Here is a 23,744-nt window from a genome sequence, read left to right on the forward strand (position 1 = left end):
TCCTATTACTACTACTACTGCTGCTGCTGCTGCTGGATTTGCTGGATTTATTGACTACTTAGACATACGACTCGGAAATAAAAATAACTACAGCGCTATCGCTAATCTCCACAATGCACAAATCTCCACAGTACCCTCTAAGCCTTTTCCCACCCTGCTGGGTCTCCAATAGCAGCGGCTTCTAACGGTAGAGATTCTTCAGCTTCCCGCACTCAGGTTCTCGTGACACAGCCGCTCGCGCAGAATTCCTGGCAACAGTCAACCCTCAACTTACTCAGTCCCAGGCACTTTCCCCGGGGTTAAAGCTGCCGGGGCGTGAAGCTGACCACTCACTTCCAGCTAGTGCCGAGGTGGAGAAAATGTGTATCTATACATCCACTTCCCCATACGCCTTCATAAGCAGAAGGACAACTTTACCTCACTATATGTTCGTGGAAGGGAACATTACGTCTCTCCCAAGGAAGATCCAGCTCCAGAAGCTTTTCGTCATATTCGAGACTTAAGCGACACTTACTGTATGATTGATGACATAATCTATGTGGTGCCGAGCGGTGCATCATCATGGTGATTATGGTGTTGTTTATGATGTTTCCACACCAGTAAGCACCCAGCGCTCTCGCCTGTCTCGCAAACTGGGGCTATTCCTCACACCGACGCGGTCTGCTTCATATCAACGGTACCGTTCAGGTGTAGCTGTGACTGCCAGTCGTCCGGACATGAGGGCCGAGGTTTCTCATGTTTCTATAACATGGAAACAAAGAAGACACATAAAAAGGAAAGCACAAATAGAAAAATAAAAAAGGGAACAAGTACATATGAAAAAAGAAAGAACAAAAAGAACTCAAGAAAAAGCAAATATGAATGAAAGAAAAAGGCAAGGAAAAATATAACGTGGAGAATGGAAACAGTGGATCGGAAAAGGGATAGAGGGAACGAAAGGATTAAAAGGGAAATAAAGTGGAAAAAGGAAAGAAATGGAAGGCAAGGAAGAAATCAAAGAAGATGACAAGAAATGAAGAAGACAAAGAGAAGGAAAGATAAGAGAAAAAGAAAGGAGAGGAAAAATGGAGACAGGAACGAAGAAGATATCTTTGCTTAAGTATGAAGTTGGGCTGCGCCATAGCTCAAGCGGTTATTCGCTGGCTTCCCACGGCGGCGGCCCGGGTTCAAACCCGGGTCTGGTCAAGTAGCATTTGTGGTGGACAAAGTGGAGCTGGGATAGTTTTTCTCCGAGTACTTCGGTTCATTCCACCAAATTCTCCATCATCATAATCACCCGGGGCAGGCTACAATAGGCCAATCAGTGGCCGCTGTGCCGAGTGGACCCAGTTGGACTCCAGCCCCCACTAAGCGAATTAAAAAAAAAAATTAAAAAATTTAGGAATGCAGTTCATGGATGAAAGAATTTCACGTTGATTTGTAAAACGTTCCTTAAGACTAATTGAAAACTTAATTTCAGTAACTCTCAGGGCAGGTATACACACATTCAGGCTCAGTATTAATTTACAGATAGAAACACTTTCACTGCCTTGGCATCGTCGCTGTAGAGGTTTACCAACTGGGATGTGAAACAGAGGAAGTCAGGCTTCGGAAATTCGGATTCTAAATCACTCCTGTATTTCCTTTCAGTCAGAAATTTTACTTAGATTAATGTGAGCCTCCATGTTTAAAAATATTTGTCTAAAATTTAAATATGCAAAAATATGAGAAAGAAATCATTATAAACATTTTCATACTAAGTGGTACTGAGTTTCGAGGAAAAGCATAAGACACGCCCCAGTAGCTACATTAAAATCATATCGATCCAAAGGTTTTGCGCATACTACCTCATATTTTTTTTTTTCCTTTGGCGCTACAGCCCCAATTTGGGCCTTGGCCTACCTCCAAGAAATTCTCCGTTTCACTTCAGTTTATTAGATCATAGACATTCGGTAGGACTCCTTGGGCGGGTGATCAGCTCATCGCAAAGTCTCTACCTGTACACAGAAAAATGCACACAAACACACACATACTCACACAAACACTGAACATCCATGCCCTGATTGGGATTCGAACCCATGATCCCAGCTTCCGTGCAAGCGAAGACAGTTCATGCCTTAGACCCCTCGGCTACCTTATATACGTTTGACGGAACATAACCCCATATTCCTAAAATAATCAATTACGTTTAGGATACATTAGCCTAGTAACACAGTTATTTTGGTCTATTGGCTCTGTAGGTTATTAATATTTAATTAATATCTGTCAAATTATTTTCGAGGAAATTAACATTTCATATTCGGCGGTTAGATGGCATACCTTAATTTCCACTAAAGCCTCCAATGTAGTTTTATTTACGACGATGGTCTCCATAAATGTATAAAAGCTATTCAGGATCCCTAGGGCCATTAGCGAAAATCATCATTATGTGTTTTGGGGCTCATTTGAAGAGACAAAACCTGTTTCTGTATCTGGAATGTTCATATCCACCGGGTACCGAACTACGAACAGTAACTCCCGAATAAGAATGTGGATAAAATTCATCCACCTGTTAAGGTGCTAGCACGGTTTAAATTATGTAAGATTTGAGGCTTTCACGGCGGTGACTATGAAGAAAGCAGTCTTCTGGGATTTGGTACCGTGTATATGTGGTGTTAACCGACGTTTCGGAGGAACGTATCGCCTCCATCTTCAGGGTAGAAGAAAAATATAAGAAATATGCAAGCGAAGAGACCCTTCTACCCATCTTCTACCCTGAAGATGGAGGCGATACGTTCCTCCGAAACGTCGGTTAACACCACATATACACGGTGCCAAATTCCAGAAGACTGCTTTCTACACGGTTTAAATTCATACACATTTATACACACAAAGACATACATACATACATACATACATACATACACACAGGCACAGGCGTCATTCCGAAACCTCTTCATATTCAGGAAGATCAGAATATGTAGATTGAGGAAAAATGCCGTCTTCTGGGATAAAGCGCCTTGTAGTTCGTACATTAACCGTAGTTCCTCCGAAACGTCTGCTCATATACGAGCTACTCAGCTCCTTATCTCGGGAGACAGCAAATTAATTAAAGACANTCACGAATTTTTCTACCCTAAAGATGGAAGCGATACGCTCCCCCGAAACGTCGGTTCACATGAGATCTACATGACGCCACATCCCAGAAGACGGAATTCTTCATAGTCACCGCCCTGAAAACCTCAAATCTTACAAGCAGATTGAGTATCACTTTGAGATCGAATTTTACATATTCACTACACTTTCTCATACTACATATAAGAGAGAGTAAAAATCAAATACGAGTACATAAGAAATGAGGATGACGTCAGAAGGGAACAAGTAAAGACATTATGTAGATCTGAGGTTCTCACAGCGGTAGTTATGAAAATTGACATCTTCTGGGATAAAGCGCCTTGTAGTTCGTACATTAACCGTAGTTCCTCCGAAACGTCTGCTCATATACGAGCTACTCAGCTCCTTATCTCGGGAGACAGCAAATTAATTAAAGACAGTTAAATATAAAATTACTTACAGAGCGAAGAGCAAGAAGAGAACTGCAGGGTTTAGAGGCAAATACAAATATTAAAACATATGATTAATTTTCTACAAATTGAAGAGCTGGAAGTATGAACAGAGTTCGAGATCAACCTATAAGCAATTCAGCCACATCACAGCCATTCGAAGAATAACGTTTCTCTTTGTATATCGCCCTAGAAGATTGGGTCTGTTCTGCTTTTCTTATGAGTATAACGAACAGAAAGTAATTATAAGATACGAAATTGCCACCACTGGGCTCTCTGACGCGTATGCACGGAACAGCAATTTGATCTACTTTGCTCGGATAATTGTATTCTGCAGGGTGAATAGAGATTACTGATCGCAGAGTATAGCTGGAGCCTAAGTCAAGAAACAAATTATTACACCTGCTACATATAAATATTTCCGAAACAAAGTGACAGGCAATACTATTACCAGTGGACTTAATATATGACTGTAAGTACAGGGCTAATCACTATGAGAACACCTATACCAGGTCGAAGCAGCCAACCCATATTTTGCACTGGTGAAATTAGCTTCTGCAGCATTCATTTTATTTCTTTTGAGTAGCTGTTATTAAGTCGTCATCGAGAGAGTAGACAAACTCTGATTTACAAGCATTATTATGTTTTCACTTCGGGTTTCACCCACTTTGCATGCCGTGTGTGTAGAATATAGAATGCGTATTGACATATTCTTTGCGTTCTTATTCAGTGTATGCGTCGAGTTCTCGCTGTGGGCTACAATGCTGTCTGCTGATCTGTAGAGGGTTCGTGTTTATGGATACAGATGCTATCAGAAATTGGCTGTGAGACATTACACGATTGCCTATTGACTCGTGTCAGCAGGTATCAAAACTAGGCAGTTTATTCCACTTTCACGAGTTATCTTACAATTCATAATCACTCTTTCTGTTATCCTTAAAATTATGACTGCAATAATGATAACAACAATAATTATCAGCAATAGATGGCTATATTTTATCAGCATTTATTGTATTATTTATTTTTATGTATTTCAGTTGACCTATAAAAGTCTAAAATATTTCCTCTTCAATTAAGTAAATTCGTTTTTAAACGTCGCTTCTGATTTGTGAAAATTTTACAAACTCTGATATTTCTCTTCCTTTCCAGTTGATGTTGTAATGAACCAGGTTTAGAGAGAAGACCACTTCAATGGTAAATGATAACTCGCAGCTTAGATTCAACTCTTTCTTTTTCTTTTTACTCGAAATGAAGGAATCGTGGCGCCAAATGGGGTTTTAAAATTAATAAAAATGTAAAAGAACTTAATTAGTAATATGGGAACTGAAAATACGGATACTTAAATTACTTACGGACATGGCAACTTATCTTACGCAGTAACTGCCTTCTAAAAGAAGTTATTGAAGGAAAGATAGAGGGACGGATAGAAGTGACCAGAAGACGAGGAAGAAGGCGTAAGATGATGCTGGATGACCTTGGGGACAGAAGAGGATATTCTCATTCGAAGGAGAAAGCTCTAGATCGCATTAAGTGGAGGAACTGTTTTGGAAGAGACTGTGGACCTGTCGTCTTGACAGATTACTGATGAATGAATGAATAGTAATTTATGAAAAGGGTGAAACCTCAGGAAAGAGAAATCGGCAAAAGAATTAATATAAACAGGAAATGGATAACGCAGCTTATTAGAAAACGGAATTACATAATTATAATATTAATTTTGTTTGTCACTGTACTGATTCGACCGTTGGGAGACGTAACCTGCCGTGATGGCTTAAGGAATATTATAATTCATGTAATTTTGGATTTATAGAAATATAAATAATTTATACTCTCTTCAGAGTATGTGTAAAGGCTTATAATCCGTTGGATGTAGGCAGTGAAATGTGTACAAGACAAAGTAGGAACTTTAAACCGAATTATAAATTTAAAAGTGTACTGTTCTGATAAGCTCTCAACTATAGCATATTACACGCAAGATGAAGTAACGTTTAAAAGCGAATTGTTCGGAAAACACATTCTGTTAGTATGAAGTCGACAATATCAGTTAATTCATCTGTCCAGGTCCTCAGGAGACATGTGGATGAGTTAATATATTTGAGATGTCCTAGTTTTCTTCATTTTCAAAAATGCATTGACAGGTTTAAGACACCGAAACGTGTTGCATTCATCATTAATTTAAATTCCAAGCTTGTACAGTAAGAAAACTCGGGTGCCACAATATATATAAAATTATTGCTTGGATGTTGAACAGCAGGGAAATAGGAAACGGTTTTATTTCATTTTCAATATAATATCTATTTACGTCATTTCTTCATACATGTACCTCAGCTTCTCATGTAATTCTTCTAGACTTTTGCCTGTTGCTCGAACTGCTTCTTGTTTGAGAATAACAAGTCATATATATTTGATTTAATTTCATTAAGTCCTAAAATGACACCTCCTACGCTCTTAAGCAATAGTTAATGTTTAAAATCACATAACTTACCACTTTTTAATAATTCATCTGCTACTTTGTCTCTTAATTCGTTAAACTTTCTTGGACATTATGCCATTTTCCATATTTATGAATATGTATAACTGTTTGAATCCAAAATTAACCAAGCTATTTAGTCTCCCATGCTTGCTAACTTTAATAATTTATGGTCACAATGGTGGGTGGACAATATTAAAATGAATCTTAGAGAGATAGGATTGGATGGTATGGATTGGATTTAGTTGGCTCAGGATAAGGACCAGAGGAAGACACTTGTGAACGCGGTAATGAACCTTCGGGTTCCATCAAATGTTGGGAATCTCTTGAGTAACTGCACAATTGACATCTTCTCTAGAAGGGCTCAGTTCCGTGAGTGAGTGAGGATCTTGCACTTTTCATGTTCTCTTTGTTTCTGTATTTAAAATTCTTCATGAACATTTGAAAGCCTTCCTAATACTTAAATATTTATCTGAGCCTTATGGGTTAATTTCGGCTGACATAACAGAAGTTAGGTTAGTGATTCACAGGTTAATTTTGCAAGTGAGCTCAAAGCGATGTTAGTCGTAAGTGTGCAAACCCTTAACGCCGTCACGCGGCGCCACATGTCATGTCGGTCACGCACAGCAACCCTATCACCATAATACCGATCACCACAGCGGCGGACCCGGAAGCTAACCGCATCTCAGTATTACAGCACGATGCGAAGAGCAGAGAGAAACAAATGGCAAAAAAGAAAATAGGGCAATTTGCGTTTAGTAATAATAATATTCATTTCTAAGAAAAAATAGTACTATTCTATGAAACGTGCAGCAAAATTTGGAATTGTGTTTATTATTATTATTCTCGTTTGGATCAAGAACATCATAATACATGCGGTTCCAAGGTTCTATGAGAAAAAGTTGTTTAAAAGTTTAAATGTTTAAATCAGATCAACGACATAAATTTAAAATTATTGTACTTAATTACAATCATTATTTGTCCTTTCTGGAAAGTGTTTGTTAAGTATCTATTGTTAACTATATAGAATAATCATAATCTAAGCGATAATCGCATTCGGATCCTTATTACATTCATATTCTTGCATATGATTTTAGTAACAACACAAAAGGCAAAAAGTTATCATAATATTTATTGCAACAGTCGAAACGGGTTGAAAGAATATTTAGGGCTGCTATATCAGCTGACCAGACAAAGTACAATGCTATTCCGTGGGGTGAGAAACTCTAAAATAAAAAACACATTGATGTAAAATGTTTATTTCAGCTGTCCAAATAGGCAAGTGTGGAAATATTCTTCCTCTGAAATTTTAACAATTTTATAACTATAGTTATACGCGTATATTTTTTGTAAATAATGCTATGTATATTCTGTGGTGTCGGTACTAGAACTCACAATTTACTGAATTGCAAGCGTCTTGATTACAATTTGTGCTTAGAAGGACGTATTAATTTTTCTCCTTCAATTTTCGATAGCAGGTTTTGTGGCTCGAAATCTGACTCTTTTTAATGAATAATAGTTTCCAAGATACTAAGTTGCAGATTCAGTCCTACTTTACTGGAGGTACGAGTTAATGATGGTCGTAGAGGGGCCAACACCTGATATAGAGACCAAAAGTTAATTCATTTGTACTTCTCGAAACACAAGAACATAAATAGTGATTACTATCACACAGTCTAAATGACCAGGTATGGCACTCCCATAGAAAGAGGTCTGTCATCAGCTCACGTTTCTTTTTAATTTACAGCAAAGCGGTTATCACACTTTTTCGAGGCGGTCTGAAATGTCTTGCGCTACAACCATGTGGCAACCCCGCCCCAAAGTGGCGTGGGACAACGGTGACAGCAAACCGTTGCAGAGATGTAGGGGAAAGCTGCCTTGATCCTGTGTAATAACATTCAAATTGAATTCTTACGGAACAGGACCCCCTTTAATTGAAGCATTTAAACAGTCTCTTCCCTCCTTCAGAAACGTGATAATTTGTTTCTGCTTCTGTAATAGGAGGTGTAACAGGTTTAGAGGCTCTTCGACCATAAAATTTTTATGAACAGAAGAGTGAACGATGAGGAAGTCCAGTTTTGAAAGAACCAATAAAGAGATTTGATCAATATTGTATAGTGTAGACCCGTTACTGGATAACGACCTCGAAACATACGACGAAACAACACCCGCTGGTACACAACAGATTCTTAATATGCAACTATACCCAGCCGTTACAGAGCAACGACTTCAAAAATAAGTATGTTTCTACTGAAACGATTGGAGTACAATAATAAACGGTGTTTCCTACGCGGTCCATGCCGAGAGAAATATAAGAGGCTTAATCTTAGCGGTGATCAAGCATACGACCTTCAAGTGACTAGAATGCCGTTGTAGCAGGAGCTACTAAGGATATGGCATGATCTGCTGTCCTGAGCCTGGACCTACAGAGGTCTCGTATATGTATGTCAAATATATTTAATAACACGTGAAATGTAAACTGTACATACTGAAAGCAGACTTATTACTGCTGATTGTGACTCTGGCAAACGACAGACCCGTCCTCTCATCAGAGAGAGCGCCCCTCATCAACAAACTTGCAACTGCCATACAGTTATAAAGATCTGATCTTAAGCCTCAGATGGGTGCTCTATTCCAATAAAGATTGGCGGAGGGCCGTCGGTCGTAACATAATGTCACGTGTTGGGAATGTCACGCGACAAATAACTTTACGTGTGTCTCGGATTTAGCGAATCTTTATTGGACACTCACACTTACACACCTTACAATTATTATCGTTTGCAATATCACTCGACTTCTGGCCCAATTCTCCAATGCGACGTCTCAACTATCCTTGGCCGTGGTTGGATCTCAGCTGTCTCTGGCGACGGCTATCCCAAGATTGTCTCGTTCTTGTCTGTGCCGTCTCTGGCTCTGCTTATGTAGGCGTCATGCCGACCGGATACCAGGCACCATCCCAAGACTATCTTTTCAATACTCTAATATTCCAGTACTCCAAAACTCAACTTCCGTTCTAGGTCAGGCCCTTTATAAGGCGCACGCGGACTCAATAGAGGAAACCCCTCGCTAAGGTTCGATCTCACATGTTCGGCAATCCTTTGATTCGGGAAGGCTCCTTATAGAATACACCGGTAACCTGTTTCGTCTCATCCGTTGTTACTCAAAGACAATTTGTTACTACGATTTGTCGCCTCGTTAACTCCACAATTTCCACGTATTCGTTGCCGTGAGAGTGTCCGTTCCGATTGTAGCGGTTCTCGCGGCGATGGACGTAAGATAACGCGTCACAATAACTTTGACTTTGACAAGACTTCACAGAGAGATGTAGAGGTGCCTGTGAAAAGCAGACGTAGTCGGTGGAATTGAAGAATCTCCACTGTTAGTAGCCGTTACCAGGGAAAGACTAATGAAGAGACTACAGACTAGAAAAGACAGCGTGTGTTCTAGAGATTTGTAAATTATGGAGATTAACGATGGTGTTATATTTATTCGTAGTTACTAAATGTGAATTGTCAAAATAGTCAATAAATTCAATCTCCAATCCAAACCCCATCTACAGTCACGTATACACATGACAATATATTACATTACTTAATATACGTCACTGCATAATGGAGGGTAAATCCGAAACACCTACTGATTTCACACAGCAGACAAGAACAAAATGATAACCATCAGTATCTCTTTAGATAATTAAAGTGTCTCATGATTTAGCGCAGCATGGTTTTCAAGGCTAAGTACTTCGTAAATTCCAATAATTGATGTATTTCGTAATTGGGTGATTTGACAATTCGGGACTTGATATGTTGCAATGTACTGGAACATAGTTACATTCGTTACACAATGCACCAGATTACTAAAGATAAGAAAAACATATACGACACGTATAAAGTCAACGCGCTCACACAAGCACTGGACATGGAGACTGAAAGCTGTTAACCACTCACGGTAAGTTAGTTTCCATACCCTCAGAAATTACATCTACTCTAACAGTTCAGTGGCTGGATTATTCAAATTAGTTTCAAAATGTGACGTTTCCTATTAAGCAATGTGTGTGCGCTTAGAATAAAACATTACGTTTGGACACTAAATGAGTATTGAGCCGAGAAGAAATATCAAAACCTATGAAAATTTCGCTTTAACAATCCTTAAAACGTGGATACTTTCTGTAACGGGTGACGAAGGGTATCAAAATGAATGTCCACTTAATTTCATTCTTCTTGAATCCGACGCCCTGGAATGTACTGGGTAGTCGTGGAGCGTCTGAATTCCTTGTCTCGAAATAGACCGATATTAAATTTATTCTCTGCATGCCTGTCCACAAGCCTGAAGTATAATGTTCACAGTTAATTATCTTGCACCGTGGAATCAAGGTTGTTGCATCTTAATGGCTAGAAAAGCGTCCAACTGTCTCACTAAATATAGATTAGTAAAACGCTTCTAGGCCGACCACAGTGGCCGCATCGTCTAAGGCATGAACTGTTTTTGCTGCTCGCTCGAACCCTGGGATCGTAGGTTCGATTCCCACTCAAGGCATTGATATTTGTTTATGTATATTCTGTGTTTGTTTTGTCCTGTGCGTAGGTAGCGGCCTTGTGATGGGCTGATCACTCGTCCAAGGAATCCTACCGTCTGTGTAAAAAAGATTACGATACTAAAGACGAGGCCAGGGCCCAATAAATGATATGGAGCCACTGATGAACGAATGAAATGAATGGAAAACGCTTCTAAATAATTATATTACAATCAGCCTATACCCAACTCAGAAATACTGAATATGGGTAGTAGTTCATTTGAAACAAAATCTAGGTTTCTTCTGTGAATAAAATCGTAGCTTAATTGCAGATAGAGGGCAGTGTTAAACTGTTCTTCATAAAATAAGGTTTTCAACCTAAAATTGAAGGGCGAAACATGATGGTCGATTAGGCACAATACCCTTAAAACTTTATAGCAACATCGAAATTTCTTGTACCAATAACCAGGTGTTCTATTAATTCATAATTAGATTACAAATTGATTATTTTATTGTTTATTAATCGGTAAAGATGTATCATGTTACCAAAATAAATTCTAATTCATAAAATACAAAAAGTGGTTTATTACTTTCATATTATGGCATTAATGTATCTATATTGTAGGTTTGTGTCACTAATTACTATTCTAAACGTTTAAATGAAAACTTGTCTTGGCGCCACAAACACTATAAATTTGTTTCTATCAGTAATCTGTACTAATAAAATACCCCAAACCTTAGTTCTGTAGCTTCGGATATTAAGATAGCTTTTACAACAATTTAACAATATATTGCAACGTGTCAGGGTGACTAAAGACGAAGTTCGGATTGGTAATTGGATTTATTGACAAATAATTATAAAATTCTTACTGACTTTCCCACTACAAAGCACTTCACTTTCTATCAGTAATCTGTACTAATAAAATACCCCAAACCTTAGTTCTGTAGCTTCGGATATTAAGATAGCTTTTACAACAATTTAACAATATATTGCAACGTGTCAGGGTGACTAAAGACGAAGTTCGGATTGGTAATTGGATTTATTGACAAATAATTATAAAATTCTTACTGACTTTCACACTACAAAGCACTTCACACCAATATCTTCAGTCTATCTGTACTAGCCTTCGTGGATTTATAACACAGAAACTATAGAAGTCTTCCTAATCACACACTCCCAAAGCCACTGCACTACAGCACACATAAATTCTTCTAATCACACGTTAAATCCTCACAGGTTGACTTCTTGTATTCTTCTGTGCTCCTCAAGCTTATAACTTGCTTGCTGTACTCATACAGATTACGAATGTACTCCTGCAGACAACTGTTTGCTTACTTACTCACTCACTCACTCATTCGTAACTCGTAACTGCCCTGAACGAAATCTGTCACTTATACAGCCGCGGGACGGACATGGACTTTCAGTAAACACATATAACGTGATCGTTATCCAGCCAGTCTATTTGCGTATGGGTAGGACCTACAGAAAACACATTATTGCTGCGTGTTGGTCCGTGTTTACAGAGCTGTTGCCTGACAACGCGTTGATCACATCCGTTACAATATTTATGTTTTTTTTTTTTGTGATGAAGTCTGCTCTTCACCTACTGATTTATTAGTCGTTAAGTGGCGCAGATCGATACAGACCGATATCGATAGGCTAATTGTAAATATCGATATTCCGTCATTCGCCCGGACATGCTAAATAGTATAATATTTAGAAAGTAACAGCATGGAACTTCAAATCTTAATGTTAATCAAACCTTGAAAAAAAATGGTTTTGTAAAATTAGGCCTATAATTAATAATTCACAAATGTTAGATCGGATCAAGGACATTATATTTAGAGATTCCTTCACTATTTAACGTTTTCTTGTCAGTGGACGTTGATCTCTGTGCGATGCTTACAAATAACAAACATCCTTGAATCTTTTTGCCTCATTGCTATACATTGACTATGTGTTGATTTCATGGCAAAGTTATCACTCTATGTAAGATTTGAGGCTTTCACGGCGGTGACTATGAAGAAAGCAGTCTTCTGGGATTTGGCACCGTGTATATGTAGTGTTAACCGACGTTTCGGAGGAACGTATCGCCCCCATCTTCAGGGTAGAAGAAAAATATAAGAAATCTGCAAGCGAAGAGACCATGAGAACCGGTAAAAGCAGACCAGTCTGAAGATGGAGGCGATACGTTCCTCCGAAACGTCGGTTAACACCACATATACACGGTGCCAAATCCCAGAAGACTGCTTTCTTCATTATCACTCTATCTTGAATGTTTTCATGATTTTTCCAATGAAAATTGTCCGCGTACTGCAATTCGAAAAACATTCAGACAGGATAAATAACTGAAGACTCACAACTTGTGTTCCGATTTTGTTACAAATGGTAGTAATTAAATATTCCATCGACAAATCTATTTAAAACAGAAAAAAAATCATTTCAGTTAAACATATTGAATTTGGACGCTAGAGGTAGAAATTTATTACTGACAGATCTAGGATACGTAAATAACTTCAGAATTATGTATAGTTGGTTCATTACAGTCTAAAGTGTTACAAAGAATGTTCATAAATTTCCAATTAAATCTCTGCATATGATGTTGGACTTAATAAAAAATCTGCATGAAAAATGAGTGAAAGTTCACATCCACACGCAAGCCGAAGTATACTGTACATTGGTATAAAGTACTCATACATAGAATCAATTGGAATAATTTACATTTAATTAAAGTAGCAGCGGTCCTGAAACAAGACGCCCACTTTCAGATCTGCTTGTGTGACATTTGTTGGACCTACCTGTCACATCAAACTTCTACTTAACGAGAATATAAATTTCAAAATGAGTGGGCGAGACAGCAATAATCATGTCTTACTTTAAATGTTAAAATGTATTTCATGTACTGAAATTTAGCGTAGGGTTGTGGGTACGTGATTGCGTTGAAAGTATAATTAAAATTCCTATATTGTTTCAGTAGAGATCAGTTGGTATAGCTATTGGTTACGAACTGAACTGCCGAGGGATCGAATTTCGAATCCTAATAGAGGGCCAGGTACTCTCCTTTCCACATTATCCAGACCGGTTCTGGGGCTCACTCAGTCTTCTATTCAGTGGGTGCGGGAGACTATTGCACCTGTGGTAAAGCGACCGGGGCGTGAAGCTCGTCACTCATCTCGAATTAGTGCCTAGATGAAGAATACTTCGAACTATGCGTTCACTCCCCTATTGATTTTCATGGCTTAGTGCTTATTTAGTTAAGCACAAAGACAAATTGTATCTTAGTGTTTCTAAAGGAATACAGTTTAAAGTAAGTGATAAGGGAAAATGAGACAGTTTGGGGCAGACAGAAAAGAAGATGGTAAGAGCGAAAAATACGGCATTAACAGTAATAACAAGCAACCTAGGTCCTTGCCTGATGTGCTTGTGGAAGAAGAGAAATCTGATGCTGCCTTTGACATTCTAACCTGAAAACTTCTGCTTAAACATCGGGCGTAACTCTGAGCAAAATTATCCCGTTAAGAACGTGGAAATATAAGTAGGAAAAAAGAAAAGCAAATCTTCAGAATTGAATACAACAGAAACACGCGTAACGAAAAATAAATTGAACACAACGAACTATAGAGGAAGAAACGGAGAAGAAATTGATATAGAATACGAAAATTACGATTGAAACCACTTCTAGGTTGATGATCATAAGTAGGACGTTGACGATAATGCAAGTAATAGCTATTTGTACTCGTATCGCGAATGGTGATGAATAGGGAAATTATTTTAATGTGCTAAGAATTAGAAATATTTATTTTGATACGTCTCAGAAGTTAATAATAAGCTAAAAATCTAAATATAGTTTAAGAGAACTCATGATTACGCATCGGATATCATTAGTTTCTCTAATTCAAACTGAAGCACTGATTCAGTGTCCCATGAAAATCATCTTTAAGTTGTGTTTGTTAAATTTGGCCAATCACTGTAGCCGAGCGGTCTAAGGAATGAACTGCCTTCGCTCGCTCGGAAGCCGGGATCTTGGGTTTGAATCCCACACAAGGTATGAATGTTTGGTATGTGTATGTGTTTATTCTGTGTTGCCCTGTGTTTAGGTAGAGGCCTTGCGACAAGCTGATCACTCGCCCAAGGAGCCCTACCGTCTGCAAAATGATCAAAATGAAAAAACAACCTCGACACCGTAAGGTATAAGAGGAACGGATTAAGTAAGTAAGTCAGTTGTTAAATTTGTGTCAATTATGGTATAAGAGTGATTTATATTGATAAAATATAATGCTTATCACTGGCTGACTGCTACATTGTTGCCGGTTCTCGCCGGCGCCACGTGATCCTCGATTCCGAGTCCAAAGGAACCCGTGACTAAGTTTCGCTCTCTGATGGCTCTGGGAGCCTTCAGTCTCACTGCCTAACTGGCTAGCGATGTCAGTCGGGTATTGCTGCTGGACCCTGCCAGCATAGTAATTCTTGATTCGAGTTTCTTTCTAAAATTTTTACATGTTTTGAAATGGGGCCTCTTCTCGACTAGAGGAGGGGTTTGACAACTACTGGCCACTCCTTTCTAATGAGGGTGACCCGAGCGGGCACTCATTAAATTACTCTTTCCTCCACACACACACACACACACACACACACTCTCTACCATATTATAAGGTTAAATTTATTCTGGCACTCGACAGCACAGTCAGTCAGAGTTACTTTACGACTGGTGGTTTACCACCAATCAGTTTGTCTTGAAAAATCCCTTGAGATTCACGACCAGTACTTTTATTTTCCAACTCAACAGTTGCAGTTATAGTCTTTATGTAACATTCTCTCTGCCGTTTACAATTGCTGCTGGTCTTCGCCAGTGCAATCATTCTCAGTTTCCAGTCCCTCGTGACTCATGACCACATTTTAGTGTCTCAAGACAATACAGTCATTCTTGTTTGATCATCATGTCCGCGTAGGAAATATCATTCCCAACAATGTTTTCCATTGTTGCGCGATAGGTGTTTATCAAGCTGTTACCTAGTAATGACCCTCTTCTTCAGTCATGTCACAATATTATATTGACCTACAGCCTCTGCAGTTAATGCAAAGTCCTTCATTACACTACGACTCACTCGTCAGCTTACTGGAGGCTTTGTAACGTCTGTCCTATATGTGGGTATATTTGTTTTCATTTTTAATCCAATTCAAAATTTATTTAGGGTTCTCTTTACAATTTTACCGTGTTAGGTCTGGTCATATTGGTACATACTTGTTAACGTTAATACTGCAGAACTGTTGCGCAATGTTGACCTGCGATTTATACTCTATCGGCGTAACTGGACGGACACGACAGACCAAGTGTCTGTCGAGAGGCTTATCCTTTCTGTCAAGTGAAGTAACACGCTGTCCCTAATCACTCGTCTCTTGCAAGTGGAAGCTTCACCTAACACTCTTATCAGATTCTGTGCCAACAAACGTCATGTATCTGCCTCGTTTTCCGTTGCATAAAACTGAACTCCGAAGTGAACTGTAGCTGCCGGATTAGTTGAGAAGCTTCAAATCATCACCCTTAAGCTGAAGATAACTCACTCTGCAAACTTGCGCTAAGATCCCAGCAGGTGGCTAACTGATGTTTCATCATGGTGGAAGTTCTTTGTATTACAAGAAAAACGTATTAAAACTTCTAAAACTTTCATTATAAATGCAACTATTCTGCTGTGATAATAGTTTCTGCACTTAGTTTAATTCTGATTCCGTGCCATAGTTCAAGTTCATAGTTCATAGTTCAAGTTAGTCGGTGGCTTCCCACCGCGGCGGCCAGGGTTCAAGTGGGATTTGTGGTGGATAAAGTGGCGCTGGAGTAGGTTTTATCCGAGTACTTCAGTTTCCCCTGCCAATCTTGTTGTTGTTGTTCCTTGGCACTACAGCCCCAGTGGGCCTAGGCCTACCTCTATGAATTCCGTTCACTTCGGTTTTTCTAGATCTTACACATACGGTAGGATTCCTTGGGCGCGTGATCAGCTCGTCGCAAGGCCTCTACCTGTAGACAAACACAGAAAAACGCACACAAACATCCATGCCCTGAGTGGGATTCGAACCCACGATCCCGGCTTCCGAGCGAGCAAAGACAGTGCATGCCTTAGACCGCTCGGCTACCTTGACCGGCCCTGCCAATCTTCATTCCACCAAATTCTTCATCATCATAATCACCCGGGGCAGGTACAATAGGCCAATCAGTGGCCGCCGTGCCGAATTTTAGTTTAATTCTGAGCTATTTCTATTCAGTGAAACGTCTGTACTGAAGAAAATTACTTAATGTTAAGATGATAAGCTGTTACAATTTTGATGGAAATTTTTAAAGACATCTTTGTCAGTTTTTTTAAGTAAGCATTGATAAATTTCGGAATTAATTCTGCAAGAGAAATAACTGGTTCAGAACATTTTCCAAGTCCGTCCAGATAAGTGGACCAGTTGGTCACGACCAATTCCCTCTTCCATCTTATTTTTAATAATTTTCATTCGAAATTATAAATGGAACTTGTTTCGGGCAGAATAACGATAAGTACTTTGACTAGTCTGACTGTGATTGGTTTCATTATTCTGTAATTAATTGAATTAAGGTACACTAAACTTAAGTGATTGTTCTCGGTTGTTGGGATCCAAAAAATCCTTCAAAAGCAAAATTCAGAAATTAATATTAAAAGCACTTACTTTACTTCTCAATAGTAGCATCTTATATACAAGAAATCCATGGTAAATACTCCATAAATTGGTTTCAAGACTCCATCTGTGAAAACGGAGTGTATGACTGTAAGATCTCAGAGGGTGCATAAGGGCATAACTACATAATTATAAATTTGGATGCAACATTTGCGTTTATTGTAATGTTCAAAACTAATGTTCTAACAAAGCTGATTCGACAGGCATTAAACAGAAATTGTACACCCAATAAATTGACAATGTGCAACAGTTGTCTGACAAAAAACGATTTATATTGTCAACCCTTCACAACAGTTATAACAAAATTCCTTAACCGAATCCTCTTGTGATCTATAGTTCAATTCAATGTAAAGCATTAGAACTCATTTTCTTACTACCAAGTTTATGCCTTCTTCTTCTTCTTCTTCTTCTTCTTCGCCAATAAGATCTTCTAGTCTGTTACCATTCATGATCCCGAAATTATAAATCTTACAGTCAGTTGTTAAGATCCCTTGGAGGGAAGATCAGCCTGTCGGAAGACCTATACATACAATGGTCATCATAAACGTTAGGCAAGCGCGGAAATACATCCATGTCTAAAGTGTAACACGAAAGCACAATGTCAGCATTTGAAAAAGAAGGAATTTGGTGTCTTAGATCACGCGACCACTGCGATCGGTCCTAAGTTTTCTCCCTTTCCAAAAGATTTTCTATAATATTTTATGTTTAATGCTTTTTGATTTATTTAATGACCGTACTTCTAATGATTGGACTAACAAATGGCGAACTGTTAAGAACTTATGAAAAGTTCATGGCGTTCTTTGTAAGGTACTATCCCAACAATTTTCTGGAAATTCTAAGAAAAACTATGAAAATCCTGGAGCAGTATATTTTTTCTGGTTGCTGAAGTCAGAAACCTGGCTTTATCCAACATGAATCATGAATGATTACTTTTTTACAAAGATGCTCAACATAAAATATTGGATTTCTTCGTGTTTCTACCAATTTCTACTAGTTTTAACTGGTCTCAGTCTCGTTTGAATTATCGGGTGGTTCGTTCAGTTACAACATCCGTGATTTATATTGCAGAGATACGTATCTACTGGTATCTTCGCCGGTTTACTTGAGTCTCTTCAGACGAATGTCATGGTAGTAGACCGTAAGGGACTAAGATACTCTCTTTCCAAATTCTTACCTATTTATCATTTACGACGAGCTTCTCATTTCGTTCACCGATACCACACAGTAGCAGATATCTTAAGTGAGATGGGAGATCTATACAGACAACGAATATTTAAATAACAACCATAATTATTATCTGAAAAGAGTACTATCTTCTAGGAAATAACGTGTGTACTTTGTTTAAAATCAGCAAATGTTTCGGAGGAATATATCGCCTCCATATTCAGGGCCGAAGAACAAACCAAGAAAGAAAACAGCTTGGAAAAGTTAGCAATTACATGTACGTAAACGTTCCTCAGAAACGTCAGTTGATTTTCAAATAACTACATGGGTTTACATCCAAGAAGATAAAATACTTCATAACCACCGCTGTGAAACCCTCAAATTCTATGATCCTCTTCAAATTTGAGACAGTAATTGAATTATGCGGTATTATTATCTGTGTAAGTTGTATTAAATATCAACAACACTTCGTGAATTGGCTGTACACCTATTTTCAGCTCTCTGCCATTGTACCGTTAGCTGTGTCCTATAAAAAAAACAAACCCCATGGCTTTAGTCCGCAAGCGAACTATACCGACCACGCGACTGCCGCTTGTCGGCCAAGATAGTGCCAACTTTTAGCGGATAGAGTGTGTAGCATGGTCATTGCAACGATTCCCCAAGGCAGTTAACCTCAGTTTCTAGACCGGAGCCGCTATTTCCTTGAAATAGCTCCTCAATTATCCTCACGAGGCAGAGTGGACCCCGTTCCAGACCCACTACTTCTCAGAAAATCTGGTAGCGCCGGGAATCGAACCTCTGGAGCTATAGCCAGGAACTCTGACCACCAGACTACAGAGGCGGTCAGCTGTGTCTTATATTAGTGTTAAAGATCGTGGTCGAACTCGCGTCCTCTGAGGCCGTATAGGCGTATTGTCATCTGCGGAATGAAGCAAAACACAGCTCTCCATCTTGTATTCAACTGAAACAGTAAATGGAAGCAGTGCGCTACTGGAAGGATTGCGTCATAACTTGATGGGTTACAGTGCATCATCATTATCACAATAGTCGACAGTTACTTTCAGATGGAATACACCTCTCGCATTATCATGTCGTTAAGAGGGTCATAAAAAGAAGATTGAGGAAAATTATTCCGACCTCGTATCTCATATTTTGCCCTCTGCTGATTTTATCTTCTCAAATTGAGTGAGCATGTTTTAAAAGCCGTTAATGCTTTTCTCAGGGATTATGTCACGTTTCGTATTTGCATATTTTCAATTTCTAGCTTTAAGAGTTTCATTTCATGAATCAAGTCTCGGAAGGAACATTTTATTATCGTTCAGGTTAAAACAGCTTAATCTGTATTCAGGAGGCGACCTATACAGTCGTAATTTTGGCCCTGGCGCCGATTAGCCTAAGAATTTTTTGGTTTATATCAGCCGTTCCTCTCAGATTCCCAGTAATATTTTAAAAGACTCACAATCGCTTGACTACTTGAGCGACTACCAGCTTTTCAAGACAGACTCTGTTTCATGGAATATATCAGGTTTCTACAAGTGTGAATGATTGCTATGCACATGAAGGAAATAAAGAAACTGCGTGACCTGTAGTCAGCAAGCGAACTATACCGACGGAGCGACCGCCGTTTGTCGGCGAAGTTAGTGACAACTTTTTTCCAATAGAGGGTGTTGAGTGGTCAGCGCAACGGATCCCCACTGCTGTTAATCTCAGTTACTAGACCGGACATGAAGAAAATACAAATAAAAAAATATTTAAGTAATCGGTCAGCTCTTATTTTAATGTCATTGCCACTAGAGTTCCGTATTTGTCTCTAATGAGGAAACTAATATGAAGCAAATGTGATCAATCGCCTCCTAGTGACATTTCTGTGTAAGATGTAGCAGCTGAACACCGAATACTGATCAGGTATGACTGAACCATTAGGGTTGTTAATTATATATGCAAAACTACGATGAACTTGTCATGATGGCCTGATGGACAAGGTAAGAAATACATACAAGAATTTCGGAGCAGAAACTTTTGAGAAATCGACATTTTGAAGATCCAGAAAGAGATTCAACGAGAACTTCAAGCTGGATATTAAGTAAATAAATCATTTATTTTGCCAGACGTAAAACAGTCTCTTGGGTTCATTGATGGACCCAAGTTGCTTTTCTGCGAAAGAATCATTGAATACAATTTCTCTCATTGCAGAGAACTACTCTATTAACCTGTTACTGCATTCTCTCTGAGATTTTTAATCGTAATGACAACACCTATCACATAGCCCTCTCTTACTGCTAGCATTCTTTAATTTATTATGACCGTATATGAAAATATGACATACTTTTCTAACTTACTTACTTATTCATGGAGCTGAGCCCTACTGGAGGAGCCTCCAATTCTGCAGTTACTCAAAAATTTCCCAGCATTTTATGAAACCCGAAGGTTCATTACCGTGTGCACAAGAGCCCTCCACCAGTCCCTATCCTTAGCCAGATCTATCCAATCCATACCATCCATCCTATCTCTCTAAGATCCATTCTGATATTGTCCACCCACCTACGCCTTGGTCTTCCCTGTGGTCTCTTTCCTCTGGCTTTCCCACCAATATCCTATACGTATTCCTTGCTGCTTAATTTAATTTTACTAAATGAAATCTTAGGTGAAGGTAAGAAATCTCTGATCAAGAAACCAGAATCTCTTTAACTAGTACACGTCGGATAAACTTCTTACCAAATGAACTGCTTAATGTACATGTATCATTAAGAAATAACTTAAACCTTGAAGACAGTATTTTGGACTTTGGAAAATTTTTGTTGTTAATACTACGAGAGGCGGTGACATTGTCAGCTAATTTTAAGATGACAGCAATATAATGGAATGAGTCTTTAACCCAGTTCCTTGTATTCTGATCGAAACAAAACGCCCGAATGTAGCAGAAGGACAACGGATGTAAAAGAATTCACGTGCAACATCCTCCAAACAAGGAACCCGTTCGCTACGAAAGTAGGCTACTGCGTGATGAATTTAAAAGTAGTCCACGTACAAGTATTATACACGTGCGCATTGACAGTTCTGAAATGACGTAAGCGTAAGTTCATTTCTTTTTACTTTAATTTTCCAACATGACACAAGTTTATAATAACTGTTTGGATCCTGCACTCAGTAACACTAATATAGAATGTCGCCTTCTGAGATGTGGCACCGTGTATGAACCGACGTTTCGGAAGAACGTATTGCTTCTATCTTCAGGGTAGAAAATCCACGGACGAGTAACTAGCTTGAGCAGGTGGTTCCTCCGAAAAGACGGTTCACACAATATGTACACAGTGCCACATCCCAGAAGACTGCTTACTTCATAGTCACCGCCGTGAAAACTCCAAATCTTACAACACTAACGTAGTCTTCCGCTTACAAATTCGGATTCTCATCCTTGATAATGGTGATGCGAGATATATTTGAAATGCACTGAGATCTTTATTTATAGGTTTTTCGTACTGCGTTTCACAGAACGCGCTAATTACTGTCTACATTACTGTCTACATGGCTGTTGCAGTTTAGAGCAGCGGCAGGTAGAAATATGGGGGGGGTATCGCACCAAAACAACCTCATGCTACCTTGAGCACACGCACCAGAAATATTGTTTAATAATAATATTATTTTATTTATTTATATATAAATTCAGTGCTCGCCTGTTGTAGACCACTCGCTGTTGGCAGGAACTTAAATAAAAGAAACTGAATTAAATTGAATTATTGTTATTATTAGCACGTAAAAATAATGAATGTTTCAAGACTTGCTACTACTATTACCACCTATATTGGTTTCTTACAATTACCTTATTGTTTATTGATATTATTTCCCTTATTCTTATTAACCTCATGTTTATTTTTTTGCGTAAGGTATGAATAGTAAATTTATCCACTGTGCTTTTTCTTATACTGGCCTTGTGGCTGTTTCTTTAGATTTTCTTTCTCTCTAATACAATTATTATTATACGCTGCGCTAAAAGTGTCTGCACTTTGTTGTTTCTGTAAATGGCCTTTGTACATGTTGACCCGACATATAAATGATAAAGAATTTAATTACTGTTATTATTTTTATTATTAAAATATTATGTTACAAATATTTTTTTATAAATGTTAGAACAAAAGGAGGAGCCGGGATAGCTTAGTCGATATAGCGACTAGCTACAGGCTTGAAGATAGAGGGGTCCCATTTCGAGTCCCAGTAGGGTCAAGTATTATTTCTTCTCCAATTCGTCCACTCAACCTCCTATCCAATGGGTACTGGGAGCTCTTTCTTCTGGGACAAAGCGGCTGGGGCAGGAAGCTGACCATTCATCCCCAGCTAGTACCGAGTACAAGAAGATGTGGATCTATACATCCACTCCCCCATTCGTCTTCATGTTGTAGTGCTTAATTAGTTAGGCACAGGGACAACTTTACCTTATAAAAGAAGTGGTTCTGAAACTCTGTGTAGGATGTTCCTTTATTGCCGTAAGTTAGTTAAATCAATCATCAATCTTAAATTCATAACTAATCTTAACACTAGCCGAAACAACATGGAGTTATGTCTATGTATCTCTGGTAAAGACAGTGGCAGTCCTGCTCCATATCAGGTTGCCAGTAGCCACCTAACTATACCCGATGAAGGCGCTAATGTATTGTCTACACGTTTTCACTCCATTTATAAGAATTCCCTTCCTGAAGCAGTGCAGCCAGCCTACTCACGATCTGACGATACCGTAACTCCTGCTTTTCTTGATGATGATGATGATGATCATCATCATCATCATCTGAAACTGGCATGCAATTGCGACAAAGAACTCTGTCGTATTGTATAGTATTCTTAGTTTTGTTGTAAAGAACTGACCTCAGATATTTGTCCCCTTTATTCTAGTTCGTTTTTAATTTTATTTTCTTCAAGCAGGCGTTTCCTGTGGGGGCATGCGGTAGCGTACTTGGTTGAGGCATTATGCTACAAGCCGGAAGGTCGCGGGTTCGGATTCCGATGAGGTGGATTTTTTCCAATTTGGCTAATCCTTCCAGCCGCACTATGGCCCTGGAGTCAGTCCTGCCTCTAACAGAAATGAGTACCAGGAATATTCTTGGGGGTAAAGGGCGGCCGGCGCGTAAGGCTGAGAACCTTACCGCCGTCTATGAGCCGAACGTCTATAAAATGTGGGAACCTCAACCTCTCACAACCCTATCGGCTTCCATGGCCTGTTGCAGGCCTTTTACCTTTTAGACGTTTCCTGTTGCATGAAAATGAAATGCGGTGATTTTTCCGGTTTTATAAAAGCCAACAAAACATCCGTTGGCCTATTTTAGGCCTATTGTTATTCGCAGTGCTTTCTCTAATGTATATGTACCTGTCATTAATGGCCATATTTTTCCA

General features: G+C 38.9%; 1 long non-coding RNA gene across 1 annotated transcript in view; it reads right to left on the reverse strand.

Annotated features, from left to right (window-relative positions):
* Positions 1-534: 534 nt before the first annotated feature.
* LOC111875443 overlaps positions 535-23,744 on the reverse strand; it is a 50,372-nt gene continuing 27,162 nt past the window's right edge. Inside the window, exon 3 of the long non-coding RNA XR_002844727.2 lies at positions 535-741. This is a non-coding gene — a long non-coding RNA (uncharacterized LOC111875443). The remainder of the gene's footprint in view (positions 742-23,744) is intronic.

Source organism: Cryptotermes secundus, unplaced genomic scaffold, assembly GCF_002891405.2.
Source record: "Cryptotermes secundus unplaced genomic scaffold, Csec_1.0 scaffold304, whole genome shotgun sequence".
In the NCBI taxonomy this organism is placed as follows: Eukaryota; Metazoa; Arthropoda; class Insecta; order Blattodea; family Kalotermitidae; genus Cryptotermes; species Cryptotermes secundus.